We start from the raw sequence: 23443 nt of genomic DNA, 5'->3' as shown, positions 1-23443 counted from the left end.
TTTATTTTTGCAGGGCTGAGGAACATGTGCAGGGCTCTACACACACTAAGCAAGCACTCTGCCACTTAGCTGTACCACCAGCGCTCTGTTTCTACTGAATTAAGAATATGCTTTATACATTACCCCCGCGCTCACCCCCACCCCATCCCAATTAGAATACCTGGCCACATGTCTTGATATTATTCTTTATATGTACACAGATACTGTTTCTTTGCCTGTCCATGGAGGTCACTGTAGTCAGGCTGTTCCCAGCGCATAGGCCTCTAACGGAGAACCTTGCAGAGTGGAATTAGTGAATATGAACCAAGCTCTGCGAGACAAATTCAGGATTTCATTTGTGTACCATTCCTTCTGCCCCACTCCTCAGAGCCAGCTGAGTGCTATGGAGTGTGCCTCCCAAGTCTTTGTTGTTGCTGTTGCTGCTGGTCCTGTTTATCATACCTCTATATCTATCTATCTATCTATCTATCTATCTATCTATCTATCTATCTATCTATCATCTATCTATCTATCATCTATCTATCTATCATCTATCTATCTATCGATGAGTTTTACCTACATGTGGGTGCCTAGTCCTGGAAGAGACCAGAAGAAGGCATTGAATCTCTTCTGACTTGAGTTACAGAAGGTAATGAACCACCTTGTGGGTACTGGAAATGGAACTCTGGATCCTCTGGAAGAGCGGTCTGTGTTCTTAACCCCTGCTAATCCCTTTGCTGCCCATTTATTTTAACCTCCAAGAATCTTGCCCTGGCCTCTTGTACTAGAAGACCCCTTAGGTCTCTCTTTTTGGCCTTTTGGATTTTTTTAAAATTATTTTATGTGTATATACGGGTGTTGGGCAGCATGCTTGCCTGTGCGCCACATGTATGCAGTGCCCACAGTGGCCAGAAGAGAGCATCAGATCATCTAAAGCTACAGATGGTTGTTAGCTGCCCTGGTCATGTAGGTGTCAGGGATCAAACCCAGGTCCTCTGGAAGAGCGGTCAGTGCTCTTAACTGCTGAGCCATCTCTGCAGCCCCATCCTTCGTGGGGATCAGAGGAAGAGGAGGATGAATATAGGACCCGCAACTGAGGCCAGATATCTGCCTGTATTTGGGACAGCGCTTTTAGGCTCTCTAGGAGGTCCACTTCTTCCAGAGGCAGGATTAACTCATCCTGCAAGCTAGGCACAAGGGTTAGGGGCAGACCATATATTATCTCAAAAGGGGTTAGTCCCATCTGGTATGGGGAGTTCCTCACCCTGAACAGGGCATGGGGAAGGAGAGTCACCCAATCACAGCCAGTCTCCAAGACTCATTTGGTAGGGTCTCTTTTAGGGTTTGATTTATTCTCTCAACTTGTCCTGAACTCTGAGGGCGGTAAGCACAATGGAATTTCCATTCAGCCCCCAGTGCAGTGGCTACTCCTTGGCTTACCTGTGAGATGAAGGCAGGGCCATTGTCTGACCCTATCATGTGTGGGAAGTCAAACCTGGGAAGGATCTTTTTTTTTTTTTTTTTTGGTTTTTCGAGACAGGGTTTCTCTGTAGCTTTGGAGCCTGTCTTGGAACTAGCTCTGTAGACCAGGCTGGTCTCAAACTCACAGAGATCCGCCTGCCTCTGCCTCCCGAGTGCTGGGATTAAAGGTGTGCGCCACCATTGCCTGGTTCTTCAAGTAATTTCTTAGCCACCACATAGGCAGTCTTGTGTTTGGTAGGATAAGCTTCAGTCCATCCTGAAAAGGTGTCTATACAGACCAATAAATATTTACATCCATTTTACCTGGTTTGACTTCTGTAAAGTCCACTTCCCAGTACGTACCTGGGTGATTACCTCTCATTTGGACACCTCTTTTTCCTTATGTTTTATAGGAGTTTACCAGCTGGCATGCTTTGTAGTCACTTACAGTCTTATCAGTAAGACAGTTTGCTTCCTGAATCTTTAGTGGAGATCCAGAGATTAGTTCTCTAAGTTTTCAGGTTCCCAAGTGGGAGGTTTGGTGAATTCTTTGGAGTAGGTGTTTCCCTTATTAGGGAAGGAGCACCTTTCCTATTGGGAATCTCCACCATCCGTCTTTTTTATAGGCTCACCCTATTTGGGCAGCCCAGGTTTCTTATCCGAATTATAATTCGGCTGGAGAGGTAAGTTACAAGGAGCTGGATCAGTTAGTGTGGGTAGAGTCACTGTAGCTGTCATCAGGGCTGCCTCCTTTGCTTTTTGGTCTGCTAGATTGTTTCCCCTAGAGATAGCATCTGTTCTCTTTTGGTGTCCTGGGCAATGCATTACCGCTAGCTTCTTTGGAAGCCAGAGTGATTCTAGCAATTCTAATATTTCCTGTTTATTTATAATAGTCTTTCCCTCTGCAGTAAGCAGCCCCCTTTCCATGTAAAACACCCCCATGGATGTGCAAGGTGGCAAATGCATACCCGCTGACCGTGTAAACGTTGATTCTTTTGTCTTTTCCTAGATGCAAGGCTTTTGTTAATGCTATCAGCTCGGCCTTCTGGGCTGAGGTACCAGTGGGCAGGGCCTCCACCCAGACTACCGCATGGGCTGTTGTCACTGCGGCCCCAGCATACCCGTGCTTATCTTGCACAAAACTGCTCCCATCCGTGTCTCTTCTGCATCTGTCGATCACAGAGGTGGGATCAAATGCAATACGCATGAGCTAAAATTTCAGTGCAGTCATGGAGGGGAGCCTCTAGGTCAGGGTCAGGCAGCATGGTAGCTGGGTTCAGGGTTGTCGGTGTTTGAAAGGTTGGTTATTCTGCTAAGGTTTAAGAGAAGAGGTTGGTAATGAGTTACTCTGGCATTACTTAGCCACCTGTCAGGAGACTGCTTTAAAATAGATTCCAAAGCATGTGGGTACACACCTCAAGAGTTTGTCCCAAAGTTGGGTTAGCAGCATCTCTGACCAGCAGTGCCACAGCCACAATGATGTGTAAGCATGGAGGCCACCCAGAGGCCACAGAGTCCAGTTTCTTAGATAAGTAGGCAACTGGCCTCTTCCACGGTCCAATGGTCTGAGTCAAAACTCCCTTTGCTATTCCCTTGTTGATGTCAGGGAGGCCTAGGGCGGGAGCCTCCAACATTCTCTGCTTGATGGTATCAAAAGTCATCTGTTTCTCTGAGTTCCAAGTTAAATTTTTCTCCTTTGTAGCCTCATAGAGAGGGCGAGCAATTTCAGCGCACCCTGGAATCCAAAGTCTGCAAAATCTTGCAGAGCCTAGGAATTCTCTGACTTGTCTCATTGTCTTTGGCATAGGTATTTTTTTTTTCGAGACAGGGTTTCTCTGTAGTTTTTGGTTCCTGTCCTGGAACTAGCTCTTGTAGACCAGGCTGGCCTCGAACTCACAGAGATACGCCTGCCTCTGCCTCCCGAGTGCTAGGATTAAAGGCGTGCGCCACCACTGCCCGGCGGCATAGGTATTTTTAACACTGTTTCTTTTCTGGCTTCAGAGAGCCATCTCTTACCTTCCTTTAGTATATATCTGAGGTAAGTCACCTGTTTCCTGCAGATCTGGGCCTTCTTTGCTGATACCCATAGCCTAATGTTCCCAGAGCTGTTAAAACGTCTTTGATTCCACTCAGGCATTCTTCCGCTGACCTGGTGGCTATTAATGTCATCTACATATTGCAAAAGGGAGACATGAGGGTGTAGAGCTCGGTACTCACTCAAACCCTCACGAAGAGCTTCATCAAATATTGTGGGAGAGTTCTTGAATCCTTGTGGCAGCCTTGTCCAGGTCAACTGTCCACTTACTCCAATGTCCGGATCATGCCATTCAAAGGCAAAATACCCCTGGCTACTTGGGGCAAGCAGGAGACTAAAGAAAGCATCTTTTAAATCAAGAACTGTATACCACCCCTTTTTGTGTGGGAGCATGCTCAGCAAGGTATAAGGGTTAGGTACAGTGGGATGGATATCCATTACCCTTTCGTTGACTTCTCTGAGGTCCTAAACAGGCCAATAATCGTTGGTGTGTGGTTTCTTAACCGGCAGGAGGGGCATGTTCCATGCGGACTGAAAGGGGCCACAAGATCCCCTCTTGTAGAAGCCGTCTTATGTGGGGAGTAACTCCCTTTTTGGCCTCCAGAGTCATGGGGTACTGGGGAACTTTCACAGGGTCTGCATTATCCTTCAGTTCCGCATGTATTGGTGGCTGATGTTTGGCCAACCCCATTCGCCCTGGCTCTGTCCAGACTGTTGGAAATTCTCGGAGCCATGTGTCCATATCTGGGCTGGGGGTAAATTTCTGTTTGTGGAGGCAGTACTCCTCCTCCAAAGGCACTGAAAAACACTCCAATGACCTTTCCATCTGGGTGTTTGATGGCGCCTGCATTGGTAAAATAGATCTGTGCTCTCATTTTGGTGAGCAGGTCACACCCCAGGAAGGGATATGGACATTCAGGAAAGACTAAGAATAAGTGGGTTACGCGTCCCACTCCCAAGTCCACTGTTCTTCGGGTCGTCCATTTATAGGGTTTGGTGTCTGTCGCACCTTGCACCCAGGTCTGTTTCCCCAACAGGGGTCCCTCAGGTGTCAACAGTACTGAACTTTCTGCCCCTGTATCCACCATGAATTGGATAGGTTTCCCCTCCATTCTTAGGGTTACCCTAGGCTCAGGGAGGGGGCTGAGCCCCGTCTCCCCTAATCACTGTCTTCTTCCAAGGCAGGAAGGATGGGAGTTGACTTTTTCCCAATCCTGTCGATGCTTCTTCTTTGTTTCTTATTTTGGGGCGCTCTCTGGCCCAATGTCCTTCTTCCTTACAATACCTGCACTGATTCTTTCCTAATTTAGGCTGGAATCATTGGCCTCCCTCCTGTCCTCCTGCCTCGGCAGCGAGGAGTACTTTTTCCATTTGAGCTTGCTGCCTATCCAATATTTTGGTTAGGCTCCTCTCTTGTCTTTTGTCTCTCTTCTCTTCCCTTTCTCCATGCTCTCTTTCTCTTCTCTCTTCTTTTTGGTCCTCTGTTTCTCTCTTATTTTTTTTTTTTGCTTTATGGAAAATTTATTGCAATATTCCAAAAGCACATCACTTTTTCTTCTCAACATCTTGCTCTGCAGCTTCCTTTGCCCTCTTTGCTCGGATGCCAAAGAGGCGGGCATTGGCCCGGGCCATGCGAAGACTGGCAAAAGCCTTGAAGTTCTTCTCTTCTTCTGTGATGACTCTGGCTTTCTCCTTTTTATAAACATTCCGGAGGGGCATCACAGGTCCTGTTAGCTGAGTGGCCAATTTAAGTTCTTCAGCCAAACTATCTCCCTTCTTTTGAGTGGAAGGCTTCCCGGGGAAGAGGATGAGCTTGGAGCGGTACTCCTTCAGGCGCTGCACGTTGGCCTGCAGGGACTCGGTGGACTTGTTTCGCCTCCTTGGGTCCACGGAGATGCCGATGGTCCGAGCCACCTTCTTATGGATACCAGCCACCCTGAGTTCCTCCAGGCTGAAGCCCCGGCCAGCTCGGACCTTGGTGTGGTAGCGCACTGTGGGGCACCTCACGATAGGCCTGATGGGTCCGGACACGGGGCGTGGGGCAATGCGGCACGCTTTCGCCTGCCGGGCTTGCACCTGCGGATCTTGCGTGCAGGCTGGTTGAACCAAGTGTCCACTCGCCGCTGCCAGTCCTTGTGGAAGTGGGGCTTCAAGATCATGCCATTCCGGCTGGGCGCCATGGCTGCCTCCCGTGCAGGGGAACGGCCGAGAGGAAAGGGTGTTTCTCTCTTATTGTAAACCTTTTCTGCCACTGCTACTAAGTCTCTTAGGTCCCTCTCTCCGAGTCTTTCTAAAGACTGTAATTTTCTCTTACTTTCTGGTGCTGCTTGATTGACATAGGCTAAGATAATGGCCTGCTGTACTTCCCCAGACTCCAGGTCGTAGGGCAAGTATTATTTGAAAGCCGCCATCAACCTTTCCAGGAACAGAGCTGGGCTCTCATCCCTTCCCTGCTTCTTTTTCTTTTTTTTTGGGGGGTTTTTTTTTTTTTTTTTTTTTTTTTTGGTTTTTTGAGACAGGGTTTCTCTGTGGCTTTGGAGCCTGTCCTGGAACTAGCTCTGTAGACCAGGCTGGTCTTGAACTCACAGAGATCCGCCTGCCTCTGCCTCCCGAGTGCTGGGATTAAAGGCGTGCGCCACCATCGCCCGGCCCTGCTTCTTTTTCATTGTAGACCTGCATATGAGTGGTTACTAATAACCATACAACAGAGTTAACTTTAGGCTGTCTTAAAATCTCCCCCTCTCAGGAAATTGATGTATTACTTTTCAATTTAGTCTCAGGCTAATTCTTAGGACAGGAGCAGAAGACAGCCACATTCTTTGCCCAAATATCACAAGGACGGTCTCTAGCCAGTTTGCTGATAGTGTTCCCCTCTGAAGCTCTTTGAACTCCACAGTTCATGTTGCTCATAGCAGTTTTCCAAGTTCCTAGTAGGATGGTCCATTCAACCCTGCTTATAACATTCAACCACATTCTAGTCTAAAGTTCCAAAGCCTTCCACATCCTCAAAAAACCCACATGGGCAAGTCTAACATAGCAATAAGCTACTTCCTAGTCCCAATTTCCACCTTACTTTTTCTTTGTCTTTCTTTTCTTCTCTCTTTTTTTGTTGTTCTTGTCTTTTGGTTTTTTTTTGTTGTTGTTGTTTTGTTTTTCGAGACCAGGTTTCTCTGTAGCTTTGGTGCCTGTCCTGGAACTCCCTCTGTAGACCAGGCTGGCTTCGAACTCACAGAGATCCACCTATCTCTGTCTCCCAAGTTCCGGGAACAAAGGCATGTGCCACCACTGCTCAGCCCATCTTTCCTTTCTATTGTGGCAAAACACCTTGCTCAAGACAACATAAAAAGAAAATATTTGCCAGGCAATATGAATGTGTGCCTTTAATCCTAGCACTCAGGAGGCAAAGGCATGTAGATCTCTTAGTTTGAGGCCAGCCTCGTCTACAGAAAGAGTTCCAGGATAGCCAGGCCAGGGCTACATAGAGAAACCCTGCCTCAAAAAAAAAAAAAACCACAAAAACAAACCAAAGAAAAGAAAGAGAAAAGAAAACATTTAATTGGGATTACAGTTTCAAAGGGGTTAGAGTCCATGGTGGACTTTGGTGGGCAAAGGCATGGTGTCAGGAACAGCTGAGATCGTACATCTTGATCCATAAGCATGACGGAAGGAGCACTAACTGGAACTGAAACCTCAAAGTCCACCCCCAGTGACGTACTTTCTCCATCAAGACTCCACCTCCTTGTGAGGGTTTTCCCTGCACAAGGTCATCTTGGCAGTCAGGAGCCAAGGAATACCACAAAGTCACACCACAGAACAAACCTCACAAGAGAGATTTATTGGAGAGAACAGAACAGCAGCTGCCTTTGAACGGGAAGAGACAGCAGAGGGTCGGGTGGAGGGAAGGGCTTTTATAGGTTTTTTGGAGCATGTGCAGTGAGCTAGTGGAAAATTCCTGCATGGTTGGGGGTTGGAATTATTGATTGGCTAATAACACTGAGTCACAGAACGGGGATTTCCAAGTTGTAGGAGATCCAGGTCAAGCCAGGGGCAGGGTGTTTTCCCTTTGACCCTGGTTTTGGGCTTGGGGTCAAGTCCAGGGCAGGATGTTCTTTCCCTGGGCCCTTTCCCTACACTCCTAATCCTATCTGAATAGTGCCACCAACTGGGGATGAAGTATACAAGTCTATGATTCAGTGGAAGCCATCCTTATTCTAAACACCATAGCTTGTCTTAAAAAACAGAAGGGAAGCCGGGCGATGGTGGCGCACGCCTTTAATCCCAGCACTCGGGAGGCAGAGGTAGGCGGATCTCTGTGAGTTCGAGACCAGCCTGGTCTACAGAGCTAGTTCCAGGACAGGCTCCAAAGCCACAGAGAAACCCTGTCTCGAAAAAAACCAAAAAAAAAAAAAAAAACAAACAAAAAAAAAAAAACAGAAGGGAAAAAAACAAATCAAAGGAAAAAGAAAAAAAGAGTAAAACTCAAGGTTACAATAAGCATGGTTTCAAGACCTAAGAGCTCAAGAGTGTGGCCATGGTCAGACACGCCTGTAATACTAGCACTTAAGAGAACAAGGACCGGCTGGGCGGTGGTGGTGCACGCCTTTAATTCCAGCACTCGGGAGGCAGAGGCAGGCAGATCTCTGTGAGTTCGAGACCAGCCTGGTCTACAGAGCTAGTTCCAGGACAGGCTCCAAAGCCACAGAGAAACCCTGTCTCGAAAAACAAAACAAACAAACAAACAAAAAGAGAGAGAGAACAAGGACCAAGCAGAAAGATTGTTAATGTGTCTGAGGCCAGTCTAGACTACACAGTACTAGACCAGGCAAGACACTGGCTAAAAAAATAAGGAAAAACCAAAAGAGCTCAAATGATATGGAGTTCGCATCCAACATGGCTACCATGTTGCCCCCCCCCCTCAAAAAAACTCACAAGTTATTAATTCTCTCTGTAGGGCGACTGAGAGTCACTGGCTTGGCTGGTGTGACTGGGTACCTCTATTTCAGGAGGGCTTCAATACAGACTGCATGGAGGGGTGTGGATGTCTCATGTATCTTACTCTAAGGCCTGGATAAAGGACTGATGGCTGGGCAGAGGGACATCCTTCTGGGCACCTGCCAAGTCAGCGTACTGGAGCCTGTAGCTTTATTACAGCTTCTGTTACCATTCATTGACCAAAGTCAGTCGGATGGCTAAGGCCAGCACAGAGTAGTGCACTATGGAAAATGGGAAGCAGTATTCTCAGCACTCTGTATTATGCAGACCATTCAGTGAACACCTACTTGCCTTTCTTATAAGGGCACCCTAGGGTCCAGGGAGAAGTGGCCCACAGTGATCAGCACCTGGCTGATCTCTCAGCCTTTTCCATAACTCAGGCCATCTTACCAGTGACCTACTGATGTCCTCAGGGCTTTTGTTGTGTGACAAAACTTTTCCTGACAAGAAGAAACACACACATCTGCTCACCCCAGACAGAGACTATGTAGCAGCCAAAGTACAGATACCATCAAAGTCCAATTTGGCAAAACAATTGAGAGAGCTGGGGAGCCAGACCAGAGCCATGACAGGCTTCTAGTAGCCTCTGTCAGCGACCAGGCCTTAGTTTCAGTTTACTGGAACCAACTGGAACTGAGCAAGCAGTTCTTGGGGAAGCCGCATCCTGGGCAACCAATCAACCAATCAGAGGGCGCCCTACGACCTCTTGCAAATTTAAGAGCTAAAGATAGCTTCTCCCACCCTTAGCTGAAAAGCCTCTAACCAACCAATCCTAGAGTAGCCCATAAATGGTTTGTTTAAAGTCACCAATCAGTCCCCAGATTGATCTCTCCTCCCTGGAATTCCCCTAACTCGGTTTAAAAGGAGCTTGTGGGCTTTTCTTGGGGTTGCCATCTGCCACCCCAACATGTTGGCAGTTATTCTAATATTAATAAAACACTCTTGTTTATTGTATACACGACCATTGGTCTTTTCTTGGGGGCTTCTCTAGGACCCTAACACAGTGAGGGTTTTTGTTTGTTTGATTTTCAAGACAGGGTTTCTTTGTATAGCCCTGGCCACCCTGGAACTCACTTTGTAGACCAGGGTGGCCTCAAACTCAGAGATCTGCCTGCCTCTGCCTCCTGAGTGCTGGGATTAAAGGCGTGTACCACCACTGCCCAGGTGAACCAATCAGTTTTATTGGGGTTACTTACAGAAATAAGGGTGAAGAGTTACTTCCAGAAGCAGAAATGAATCAAAGACAGCTGCACTGCCAAGGCCAACTCTTACCAGTGACAACTCACAGCCTGTAGGTAGCTCAACCAGCTGCAAAGAGTCCTTTCCAAGGAACCATGGTCTAGACCTCTTCCAAACAGCCAATCTGGTCTGGATCTTAGCCCAGCTTTGCTCCCAAGGGGAACTCTCAAGTGTTTACTGTGTACTCTGGCAAGGAGGGGAGGTTTAAAGAATCTGATCAGTTTCAGGAACTTCCCAAAGCATTTGAGTTGTTCATCTTCCTGCTTAAAGAGCTTCCCGGAAGGATGGAATGTTTAATCTTAGAGAAAACTTTTACACAATACTTTGGACGCTGATAGACCTCTGATAGATCTTGCCCTGCTCCCTGTGGCAAGCACTGGCCTTTCTCTGAGCCCCAGTTTCCTTTATTATAGACTGATACTCATAAGAACATCAACTTTAGACCAAGAAAAGGTCTGGTAATGTTGGCCTATGATGACCTCCAGTTTGGGTGTGATAGTGAGTACCAATTTTACTAGACAGAGATACTTAAGAAATTAACACACTTTCTGCCCTAAAACTGTAGCTAAAACAAACCTCTCCTCCTTTAAAAAAAAAAAAAGGCAGGGTGGGGCTGGAGAGATGGCTTAGAGGCTAAGAGCACTCACTGCTGTTCTTCCAGATGACATGGTTTTGAGTCCCAATACTCACATGTGTAGGCGGAGTTTTCCTGTCCCTGCAGCTGCTTTTGAATTACCACACAGAGACTTAGTATTATTTATAAATGTTTGGCCATTAGCTCAGGCTTATTACTAACTAGCTCATGCATTTAAATTAACCCATTTTTATTAATCTAAGTTTTGCTACATGACTCATGGCATTACCTGTCCTCTAGGATATCTTGTTCCCCTGACAGGCTGGCTGGCATCCCCCTGACTCCATCCTTCTTTCTCCAGCATCCTCAGTCTGATCACCCCACCCCAGCATCCTCAGTCTGATCACCCCACCTAGATTTTTTGCCTGGCTATCAGCCAATCAGTGTTTTATTTTTGTTTTTTGTTTGTTTGTTTGTTTTGTTTTTGTTTTTTTCGAGACAGGGTTTCTCTGTGGCTTTGGAGCCTGTCCTGGAACTAGCTCTTGTAGACCAGGCTGGTCTCGAACTCACAGAGATCCGTCTGCCTCTGCCTCCCGAGTGCTGGGATTAAAGGCGTGCGCCACCATCACCCGGCTAATCAGTGTTTTATTAACAATGAGCATATCCACAGTATTTCCCCCTTTTGTCTAACTAAAAAGGAAGGCTTTTAACTTAAATATAGTAAGATTATATATGACAAAACAGTTATTAAGTTAGAATTACAGTTACATTATTTAGCCCATTTGTATTTGGCAAAATTAGAAAATAAATGCTGTGGGTTATGCCTGTTTTCTCCCTTCTACAGTCATCCAAATCTCTACGGTCAGCTAGTGTCTAGTTCTGCCCTCTTACTCAAAACAAACTTTGTCATAAAATAATCAAAATATTGCAGAACACGAATGGGGCCTCACAACCTTCTCTAACTCCAGTCCCACAGGATGCCATACCTGGAATATATATGATGCACAAATATACATGCAGACAAATACTCATACACATAAAGTAAAACTAGTGAGAAAAAAATGACAGGTCTCATTATATGGTCCTGGCTGGTCTGGAACCTGCTATGAAGTGTAGCTTTGAATTCACAGAGATACCCCTGCCTCTGCCCCCCCATAATTTATTAATTATGTATACAGTGTTCTGTCTGCATGTATGCTGCAGGCCAGAAGAGGGCACCAAATCTCATTATAGATGGTTGTGTGGTTGCCGGGAATTGAACTCAGGACCTCTGGAAGATCAGCCATTGCTCTTAACCTATGAGCCATTTCTCCAGCTCCATAGTGAACAATTCTAAAGAGACACCCCAAACATAAGTTGAACTCTATGTCTTCTCCCTCTGAGGAAGTGGGAGACTTTGGATCAGATTTGAGGAAGAAGGGGAACAGACAGATACAGAATATGTGTCAGTCCAGTACTTCCTTAGACCATGTGGCCCAGGTCTTCCCTTACTAACGAGATAAAAGTGCTGCACAATGCTACTAAGGTTTTAATCTGGAGTTAAATATTTTAACAATTTAATTTTTTGTTTTATGAGACAGAGTTTCTCTACTTAACAGCCCTAGTTGTCCTGGAACAAGCTCTTGTAGACCAGGTTGGCCTCAAACTCACAGAGATCTGTCTGCCTCTGCCTCCCAAGTGCTGGGATTAAAGGCGTGTGCCACCACCGCCCAACAAATTGGTTTCTAAGGAACTTAAAAATCCAACCAACAAGCCGGGCGATGGTTGCGCACGCCTTTAATCCCAGCACTTGGGAGGCAGAGGCAGGCGGATCTCTGTGAGTTCAAGACCAGCCTGTTCTACAGAGCTAGTTCCAGGACAGGCTCCAAAGCCACAGAGAAAACCTGTCTCGAAAAACAAAAACAACAACAACAAAAAAAATCCAGCCAACATAGAGGATCACAAATCAATCTGACCCCCATCCAAGCTATGCTCTCAGAATAACAGCACCACCTACGGGAGGTTGGCACACCTCCCTATCCCTTCGTTCCCATCAAGAGTTTGTTCTGAGGAGCCCAGGGAAGACCTCAACAAGCTTCAGATGACGTGACATTTCAACCGTGATAAGACAGACATATGGACTCTCTACCTCCTCAGTTTGAGACTATGGAATTCCTTCTTGACTTTCCTATTCCTGCATATGCAAGAGTAATTTCTTTTGTTTTGTTTTGTTTTTTTATTTTTTGTTTTTTCGAGACAGGGTTTCTCTGTGGTTTTGGAGCCTGTCCTGGAACTAGCTCTTGTAGACCAGGCTGGTCTCGAACTCACATAGATCCACCTGCCTCTGCCTCCCGAGTGCTGGGGAGTAATTTCTTTTGTTAGAGTAACACGAATCTAGTATGAATGCTTGTTTGAAAAACATAGAGTCAATGACATCATGAAGACATTGACTGCCTTGTGACTTTACCACCATGGTTCACGATATCAAAACTGCAAGACTCATAACACTTCCCAGTACTATTGAGCTCCCACAGCCCCAGAATTTCCTGCACACTGGCATTCAGTTACATACCTTAACCCTGGATGTCTAATAGCATCATGGAAATGGGAGACCCAAAGGAAACTCCAGCATGGGCTATGTTGCCTAGTAACCAACTTGGTGCCTCTTTTCTTTTCCTTTCTTTCCTTTTCTTTTTTTTTTGGTTTTATTTATTTATTTTTTTTGTTTTGTTTTTTTCTTTCTAGGCAGGGTTCCTTTGTGTACTTGCTCTCTAGACCAGCCTGGCCTTAAACTCACAGAGATCTGCCTCCCTGGGATTAAAGGTGTGCACTACCACCCAGCAACTTGATGTATTTCCTATACCAGACTAGGAGGTAAGTAATATCAGATCTCCACTGGCTTTTTTTTTTTTACTTTTGACACTTTGTTTTGTATGATATATTTATTGACTTCTAATGTGGAGTAAAGAGTTTTCCCAGCCATGTGCATCCAACACTAGCCAGCTACTCGTGGGAGTGGGAAGCTGACACTGTGAGATAGTGAGACCTGGGGAGTCTGTGTGACCTTACAGTGAGCCGGGGTAGGCACAGGTCTGAGAAAGCACAGACCTGAACCGAGGCCCAAAGGATAGAATACCAGGTATGGAAAACAGGCCTGAGTGATTTTTTTAAAATATATTTTTTTAGGGCTAGAGCAACCAAAAATTAAATTATTTATTTATTTTTATTTTATGTGCATTGGTGTTTAGCCTGCATGCATGTCTGTATGAGGGTATTGGATCCTGGAGTTAAAGATGGTTGTGAGCTACCATGTGGGTATTGGGAATTGAACCCTGCTGTCTGGAAGAGCAGTCAGTGCCCTTAACTGCTAAGCCATCTCTCTAGCCCCATGGATGTGTACTGTTCACATGAACACAGCCACATCAAGAGTGCCAATGTCAAGCCAGGCAGGTGGCACACACCTTTGATCCCAGCACTCAGGAGCAGAGGTAGGCGTATCTCTGTGAGTTTGAGGCCAGCCTGGGCCACAGGGCAAGTTCCATGACAGCCAAGGATACACAGAGAAACCCTGTCTGGAAAAGACAAAAAACAAACAAGTAAGAATGCCAGTGTCTGGCAGTGACGGAAATGGCAAGGCTTTCCTTGGGTCGGGGTCAGAAGAAGGGCAAGGCCTTCCTCTGTGCAGTATGGATGTTGACTAAAGTTGACCTGTAGCTAAAACAGCTCTTGCACGAAGTGTTTTTTCTTTTTTGTGGATTTTTTTTATTGATATTTATTGAGCTCTACATTTTTCTCTGCTCCCTTCTCTGCCCCTCCCCCTTCTCCCTTCAACCCTCCCCCCAAGGTCCCCATGCTCCCAATTTACTCAGGAGATCTTGTCTTTTTATACTCACAGAAATCATCCTGCTTCTGCCTCCCAAGTGCTGGGATTCAAGGCGTGCGCCACCACCACCCAGCTTTGCACAAAGTATTGACCTTAGTTAGCTTCCCTGTTTCAGAAGACTGCATTATTACACCACAACCCAGGTTGCTCTCCAACAGCGACACCCTACTGAGATTAGTAATCTACCTCCTGGTTTATGATATTATATAACAAATTCACTGAGCATTCAACCCGGCTTTACCCTACTTGTGGTCTGTCTTTGCTACTCTCCCGTCACTCCCAGTCGGGTTTCTATGGCCCAGTCACACAGCTGCAGCAGCCAAGTGCTAGACAAGTTGCTGCCAGTAGGCAGCTACAACAGCCAGAGGCAAAGAGGAATCCGGCTGCCTGTTTGAGAGGCTGGAGATGCAGGCTCCACTGGGTCCTAAGGACAGCTCTCACTGCTCAGTATCTCCGAGACCATTTTTTTTTCTCATTGAGATAGAATATCTTCTCCCTTCTTGACACTCCTTTGCTCCAGTCTTATCTGCTTTTGTTCCTGCCACACTGAGCCCTGGGTACCACTTCCCACTTATAATGACATAGATAGATGCTATCCTCCCCCAAGTTCTTTTGGATGCTATTGTGTTCTGCGTTTCATATTCTTTAGATTGCAGGTAGCAAGTTGCCAGGTCCATTGAGAGGATAGAGAGGGTCCTCTGCCTAAAAGTATCTCAAAGAGTTAACTCCAACATCATGGTTTTAGCAGGGCTTTCTCAGTTGAGCTCTGCTGGATCTTTTAACACCAACCCAATGGTCCTGCTGTATGCTGGTGCTTCCTTTCTTTCCTATGAGCTACTTCTAGTCACTCAAAATCAAAAGCACAGCTCAATAGATCATTCTCTCAACTGTACAAAGGGGGAGGGGAAACTTTAGAAAGATCTATTTTAAATTATGTGTATATGTGTGGTTTGTGTGGGGGATATGCATGTGCCTTCAGGATCCAGAAGAGGGTGTCAGATCCTCTGGAGCTGGCGTTACAGGCCATGTGAACCATCAGGTCCTCTGCAAGAGCAATAAGCACTGCCCTTAACCACAGAGCAGCTTCTCCAGTAACCCATCCCCCCAAAAGATTTTGTCGGCCTTATGTTTTACCTTGACACAAAGTTCCAAAGTTTAAGTATGTGCATAGGTAATACTAATTTGAGACATTATCTTATGTTTGTACTTGGATTTAGCGTCCTTTTATTTATTTTTTATTTTATGTGCATTGGTGTTTTGTCCACATGTATGCATGTCTATGTAAGAGTGTCGGATCCCCTGGAACTAGAGCTACAGACAGTTGTGAGGTGCCACATAGGTACTGGGAATAGAACCCAGGTTCTTTGGGAGAGCAGCCAGTGCTCTTAACCACTGGGCCGTCTCTCCAACCCTGGTCTTCTTTTATTAATGTGGTATCGAAGAAAACTATCCTTTAAGCCAAACAACCACTATCTTCATTAGACCAGCTGTGTCTGCTGGGTTTGTTGGTTGTATAAAAGGACGGAGTAAGGATACTTACTGGTGTATGTGTCCAGCCTCTCTTCCCAATCAGTTGTATGCAGTTCTGCCATAAGTGCATATGGCCCCCAGGCTGGGAAAGACTAGGAAAAGAGAAGGCCACCTAAGCAGCTAGAGGGAAGGCATCATTCAAACTGGAGATGACTTGCTACTTTAAGGTCACCCACACTTCTTCAGTAAGTCCTCACCCATGCCCTGTAGGTAAGAAAATAGAAATTTTTTTTTTAGTAAAAAAGGATTTCTATGTGAATACTAAGATGAGTAGATGTTTTTCCACAACAGAAAAGAAAGATGGAAAACTTAAGCAAGTTACAAAGACCTGAACAAGTTATATAAAGTATGTAAACGATGAGACTTTGTATATATGATGGTAAACTTTCTAAGGTCTAAGTTCAATACATTGATGACAAACTTCTACTAAAACCAATGAAGCTATTGGTTTGCTCTTTATAACAATTACAAGGACAAAAATCAAAATTTATTTTACCAAAATGGTTAATCAAAGTTTATTTTAGCCTGTTTTTTTTGTTTGTTGGTTTGTTTTTGTTTTTTGTTTTTTAATATTTATTTATTTATTATGTATACAACTTTCTGTCTCCATGTATACCAGAGGAGGGCGCCATCTCATTACAGATGGTTTGAAGCCACCATGTGGTTGCTGGGAATTGAACTCAGGACCCCTGGAAGAGCAGACCTTAACCACTGAGCCATCTCTCCAGCCCTGTTGGTTTGTTTTTGTTGTTTTTGTTTCATTTTGGGGTTTTTGGTTGTTTGGTTGGCTTTTGTCTCAGCTTTATCAAAATATTGCACAGCAATGACATGCTCCAGAGTGGTGTAGCTGACATTCTGGGTGATTGATAACCACAAACGAAGGCGTATGTTGATGTGGTCAGAGGAATTTAAAAAGCAACAGGAATTTAAAAAATTGACTTTCGGGGGCTAGAGAGATGGCTCAGAGGTTAAGAGCATTGCCTGCTCTTCCAAAGGTCCTGAGTTCAATTCCCAGCAACCACATGGTAGCTCACAACCATATGTAACAAGGTCTGGTGCCCTCTTCTGGCCTGCAAGCATACACACAGACAGAATATTGTATACATAATAAATAAATAAATATTTTAAAAAAAGTTGACTTTCTCCAAGTTCAACTAGATTCCAGGTGACTATTGGGTGGGCGGTGGGCAGTAGAGATGATGAAACACATTTACTAACAAATTCCTCTTACATTCTTTGGTGACAGGGACCAGAGCAGCAGCTGGCTTTGTCTCAAGGGACAGACCAGAAAGGGGTGGGAGGGAGGCCTGTCTGGTCTTAAAGTGACAGGCCTGTAATCCACTGCCTAAGTCCTGTGGACATCTTGTAGTCTCTGTATTCGCTGTCCCCACCCTGTCCCCTACCTCAGGGTCCTCAGAGTATAGTTTAAAACTCACCTGAAGGGGAAGCCCGCCCTTCCTCGGACAGAGCCCCGTGCGTGCAGCCTCTATGTGTGCAATCTCCTCAGTCTGTACCCACCTCTCACCTGCAATTTTCTCTTTGGGGTTCAGCCTGGCAGCCCTTAATTGCCCTGCCCAATCCCCGTCTTCTCTTTCTTGGGACCCCAGGAAAGTTGTTTTCTCTTTCTGAGCCCATTACCACTCCTGTAAGTGGGAGATATTTGTCCCACAACTCCTGAGTGACAGCTATGAGCTAGGTAGCAGCTGGAACTATTTTTCTGACTCAGAGGCTGCCAGCTAAGCAAATGCATAGCATCAGTTGGTGGTCCCGGGCAAGTGCTGGGGTTGGGATGGGGGTACGGGCGTTCTCTGGAGAGGTAAGGACATCAACCTCCTTCTTCTGGCTTTGGAGGTCTGGGTGACCCCGGCACTCTCAGGCTTGTTGCCTGTCCATGCTAACTCTGGGGTGGCTCCAGACAGTCTCGAGGCCTTCAACAGAATTGCTGCGATTCCTTCTAAACCATCCTCCTCGGACTGCTTGTCCCCCACTCCACTCCTGCCCTAGGCATCTGAAAGAAACAAGCTCCTGTTTTCCACTCACCCGTTGCTCAGCAGCCTTATTACCACAAAACTCCACGGTGGCTCTCAATGGGAGTAAAAACCCTTTCCCTCAGGGCCCGAAACTTCCCCACCTGTGTGTCTGGCAGCCAACTGAGAGGGGCCAGGAACCTGCCACTTCCAGGTTCCCGCCTACACTCTGCCCCGCCCACCTCTGCCAGTAGGGGCGTGGCGGCAGCTTTGCTGTGAACCCTATTTTTGCTCAGGACAAGGTCACAGTCACAGCCACCACCAGCCACTTTAGAGGTTTATTGGGGTTCACCCTGCCTGAAGCTTCTTGAATATACAAGGTCTTTTTTTTTTTCATTTTGTTGCTTTTCTTAAAAAAGGGCCTTGCTATGTAGCCCAAATAGCCTCTTGCCTTAGCTTCCCTCAGTGCTGGGATTACAGGCCTGTGGCACCACCCTTGGCAACAAGGCCCTTCTTTAAGCAAAAGACTACAACCTGAAGAGTACATAACAAGACAAGTTGCCAAGAAGGTGAGGTCAGAACAGAAGCCTGCGGGAAAGACAGTCTACACCACTGCAATGGAAATAGTTTCTAGGCACCCGCGGCCAGGCTCAATGGGGGCATTCCTGTAACCCAGCACTCCTACGACAGCCTGGGCTTTGTAGTCAGAATCTGCCCCTACCCCCAAAAAAGCTTACAGGTATTCAGGATGTGCAACAAAAATAAAGTAAAAGCTGAAAAAAGATTTGCTTGTCTTATGCAACCACTTGGCAAATTGTTTGGCGGTGGTGAGGGAAATCTACTCTGTAGGGCCTCACAGCCACCCCATGTGGGCGTAGGCATCAAGGGCTGTGCTAGAATGTTCCCCACTGTGGATAATAGCTCTGAACTGGTGCATGATTCAGACAATGATGCCCCAAAGAGAAGCAGGACCTCTGACCTGTCCTCCTCTCTCCTGCCTCCTCTTGGCTGTGGATCCTGCAAATGTTGAGTCATTTGGCCTCTGCTTCAGTTTCTTCTCAGGGAAAGTGGGTTGAATGATTCTGCAGAAGGTGCTGGAAAGGAGTGAGTTACTACACCCCAAACATGTATCTAGAAAGTGCTCAGTGAACCTGAACCCTGACTGCTGCTTCTAAGGTCACTTCCTCCTCTCAAAGTGGGTTCTTTTAGAATGGGAATTTGGGTGCAAGGAGTTTCTTGGGGAAGTAGCCCTAGGAAATCAGTGAAGACCGGAAGGAAGGAAGGAAGGAAGGAAGGAAGGAAGGAAGGAAGGAAGGAGAGAGATGGACACTGAACTGGGACTAGTCCCTGCTGTCAGCCTGGCACTGGAGCACTGAGACCAGCACTCAGGACAGTTCCTAGGACACTCCTAGCACAGGAGTGACCCAGCAGCCCTGGCCTTTGCCTTTCACCTGGGCTGAGTACTCTGCAGCCAGAGGAAACTCTTTGCTGAAGGCTGCAAAGCAAGATAGGGCACTCAGTTAAGTTAGAAAACAGTGAAATTCATTTTCTGATTTTTTTTTTGCTTTGTTTTGTTTTAATGAGCAGGAACATTCCAGAAATTTGGCGCATACTTACATTAAAAACTATCCATTGTTTGTGTGAAAATAAGTTTAATTGGGTTCCTGTGCTTCCGAGGTGGCCGGCTGGAAGCTCGGCTGGGGCTGTGAACTGGGAGCCTTGGTCCCCACAGGGGTGTTTCTGCCTTGCATCTTGGCCGCGCTCCTCCCCGTGTGGCACATGATTTTTCCAGGAGCCACTGATTATCTTGAGGGTTTTGCTTGTGGAATGTTCTGCTGTTTGTTATTACAGGCTTATCCCAGGCTGTTCTCACTATATCTATGTGGCCCAGGATGAAATATACATGCGCGCACGCTCACACACACACACACACACACACACACACACACACACACGCACACACACCCTACCCCACCCCACCTCTACTGACCAATCGCTGGGAATATGCGTGTCTGCTGCCATTGCCTGATTCCCCTGAGGCCTTTACAGGTCCCTATTGGTCTAAACAGCCTCAAGTATGGTCAGCAGAGATTTTAGGGGATATATGGATAGTTTCACTTTCTGTGGACTCTGGATCTGGAATGTCTCCCCAAAGCCCATGAGTGGAAGGTTCCCAGACCATAGTGCTATCGGGAGGTTTAGAACCTTTGGGAAATGGGCCCATTAGAAGAAAGTTAGGACATTGGGGGCACCACCTTAAAGAAACTATTGGAACCTCAGTCCCTCTCTGTGTCTTTGCTTCCTGGATGTCATGGGATGAGCAGTTTTAGCCTCCTCTGGCTGTGATGTACTCTGCCACCACAGGCCCTCGGAAACTGTGAGCCAAAGTCAACCTTTCCTCTTTGCAAGTTGAATTTTCTCAGGTTACTTTGGTGCAGTGACCAAACACTAACACATTTATTAATGCGGGAATGGGGTTTGTGGGTGTGTGTGCACACAGGCACGTGCACATGCAGATGGAAAGGGGGTGCTGACAGTAGCCATCTTGGGAGTGACTTGACTGTAACGAGAAAGCAATTCCCTTTTTGGGGGGTCACTGGACAACCGGGTGTGAAACCAAAGATCCCACGTGTACAAAGCACATGCTCACGCCAGCCAGGCAACTCCTTCACGCTCGTCCCGTCTGCCAGTTACATCATGGTGTGAGGACAACTTTAATTATCTCCCAAGGGCTGGAGAGATGGCTCAGAGATTAAGAGCATTGCCTGCTCTTCCAAAGGTCCTGAGTTCAATTCCCAGCAACCACATGATGGCTCACAACCATCTGTAATGGAGTCTGGTGCCCTCTGCTGGCCTGCAGGCATACACACAGACAGAATATTGTATACATAATAAATAAATAAATATTAAAAAAAAATAATTCTCTCCCAAGTGCTGCCTTGTCTCCTATAGGTTGTGCCTTCTTATGTGAACTCTAAAATCAATGTAGTGGATACAGAGACTCAGTGTGTAGCCCAGGCTGGCCTTGAGCCTGCACCAGTCTTCTCAGCATGGCCACCTGGGTGATGGGTTACAAGGGTACAAGTGTGTGCTTCCACGCCAGGATAAACGCTAACTTCTATCTAATTAGCAACATCTAAACATGCTCAGAAGTAGAAAACAGGAGTCCCTACCACACAGCCTCAACCCCACCGTGTGTTTCATTGCTTCCTTTTTGTTGTTCCTTTGGGGGAGGGGGGCAGAATCTCATTATATAGCTCTGGTTGGTCTTGAACTCAGAGAGAGAGGCCTCTATTTTCCCAGTGCTGGATTAAAGGCACAAAACCACCATGCACAACTGCTTCTGCCTACTTCTCAGTGAGGAACAACAAACTATTGTAAAAGTAAGGGAAATGTTCTGCGACATTGTGTTACATTTATATGTGTCCCTTTTGTTTTCTTTGTTTGAAACAGGGTCTCATTATGGAGCTGTTGTGTATCTTTTTGTGCATCTGAATCAGAATTTAAGTCCCGGAAAACTTCCATCGTTGGTTGGGTGCAGTTCAGTGACAGAGGCTTGACCCCCCCAAACCAAAGCTTCCTGGGCTCTGCGGCCAGACTCCTTTAGCATTAGCATTCTTGATTGGCAGTATTTTTGTATTGTTACCTAAGTGAACTTGACCCATCAGAGCTCTTTTTAATAGATCAATTTCTCTCTCTCTCTCTCTCTCTCTCTCTCTCTCTCTCCCTCCCTCTCTCCCTCCTTTTCTTTTCTTTTCTTTTCTTTTCTTTTCTTTTCTTTTCTTTTCTTTTCTTTCTTTCTTTCTTTTTTTTTTTAATCAGCTAATGGTAGAACAATTTAGGAGTTCCGGGGGTGGAAAATTCCTGAGCTGCAGGAACCGCAAGGCAGAAGCGCCCCCAGCTGGCCGTGTCTGTCCCACTTTCCTCGCGACCGCGCCCTGCTGGCTGGGGTGGGGTGGGGGCTGAGGTGGAGGGGGATTGCTAGAAAAAGCGGGCTAGGAAGCTGCGGGGCTGAAATGCTGCGGTGATAGGAGCTAGGGAGTTGGGGAGTCAGGAACTGGGGAGCTAGGGAGCAGAGAAACTGGAAGTGATGGCCACCTGTGGGACTGGGGAGCTGGGTTTGGAGTTTGGGGAGCTGGGTGCAGAAAACTGGGATCTGGTTCTGCGGGGGAGCTTGGTCCGCGGAGCGTGGGGACTGACGGGAGGTAGGCTGGGCTTGCGGGAGAAACTGGGGAGCCTGAAGGCTGGGTGTCTGTGGGCTGGGAAGCTGCAAACACACACACCCGCGCGCACATACGCACCCCGGCTATCGGCAGCCAACCCCATATTTTCTGGTTTCTGCGTCTGAGGAAACCCGGCTTGGGTGGCTAAGTGCTGCATTGGGCTGAGTCTTGGTGGCCAGAACATCTGGAGCTGCTCAGGAGGAAAGTCTGGAATGCCTATGGTGCCTGCCGCAAGAGGGCAGAAGGGCGATGGTGCTGTTTGCATGTCGCTGAGAAAGCGCTGGACCCTGGATCCCATAAGCTTGCGGCTTCCCACCGCACTCCCACCGGGTGAAACAGTCCGATGTGGACTAAGTACAGCGCAACCTAGCAAGCTTTGGTTCTTGAGCCTGTGAAGAGATTGGACTCTTTACCCAGTGAAAGGAACTTAAAGAATTTTCATTCAGCGTGTGCTAGAGGGTAATGTAATTATGGGGATGAACAGATTAGAAAGAGAGTTGGGCAGAAAGAAAAGAAAAAACAAAGGAAAAGCGGGGTGTTCAAACTTCCTTAACGTTTGTACAGCTTTGGGTTCCATTCGAGAACTTTCTCTTTTTGCTTTTGGAAACAGGGTTTCTCTGTGTAACAGCCCTTTCTGTTCTGGAGCTCAATTTGTAGACCAAAGATCCGCCTGCCTCTGCCTCTTAAGTACTGGGATTTAAGTGCTTTTTAGCAAAAGAAGCCAGCATGGAGAGATGGCTTGATAGCCGCTTGCCTCCAAGAGCGATGAGCTAAGCTTGATTTGCAGGATCCATATTGTAGAAGGAGAAAAAGGACTCCAGGATTTCTTCTGACCATATACACACACAAATGCACCGCGCGCACACACACACACACACACACACACACACACACACACACACACGATGGATGGATGGATGGATGGATGGATGGATGGATGGATGGATGAACAGGCAGAGAGACAGACAGATAAGATTGAAGAGCCAGGCAGAGCGTTGTGTTGTATGCCTTTAATCTCAGCACTTGAGAGGCTGCGGCAGTCTGAACGTGCTGTCCTGCTCTATATACGTGGAGTGACCCTGTCTCTAAAACAAGAAGAAATAAAATGGGAAGAGGAAAGAGGCCATCTGTCCCCACTCTCTACAGGGGACTCTGGCTTCTGCACCTGCAGTCTCTTTCTCGGAGTACACTTCCACATGCACAAATAAACACACAAATCTTTACCCTAAAATTTCAGGGATGTGGGGCTGGAGAGATGGCTCAGTGGTTAAGAGCATTGCCTGCTCTTCCAAAGGTCCTGAGTTCAATTCCCAGCAACCACATGGTGGCTCACAACCATCTGTAATGAGGTCTGGTGCCCTCTTCTGGCCTGCAGGCATACACACAGACAGAACATTGTACACACAATAAATAATTATTTTAAAAAATTTCAGGGATGTAAGGAGTGTCACATAACTTTATTAAAATTGGTTAATAAGTTTTGTTTGTGTGTATGTGTGTGCATGTGGAGGCCAGAGGTCAATGTTGGGTGTTTTCCGTAGTCACTCTCCACCTTATTATTTTTCATTTGTTTTTATTTTT

General features: G+C 46.5%; 1 pseudogene; it reads right to left on the bottom strand.

Moving 5' to 3' along the window:
- Window positions 1-4959: 4959 nt before the first annotated feature.
- LOC142859406 (large ribosomal subunit protein eL13 pseudogene) lies at window positions 4960-5680 on the bottom strand (annotated as a pseudogene).
- Between the last annotated feature and the right edge of the window lie 17763 nt (window positions 5681-23443).

The sequence above is a fragment of the Microtus pennsylvanicus genome, chromosome 11 (assembly GCF_037038515.1).
Source record: "Microtus pennsylvanicus isolate mMicPen1 chromosome 11, mMicPen1.hap1, whole genome shotgun sequence".
Lineage (NCBI taxonomy): Eukaryota > Metazoa > Chordata > Mammalia > Rodentia > Cricetidae > Microtus > Microtus pennsylvanicus.
Note: the sequence above shows the minus strand (reverse complement) of the source record. Positions and strands in the feature narration are given on the sequence as shown.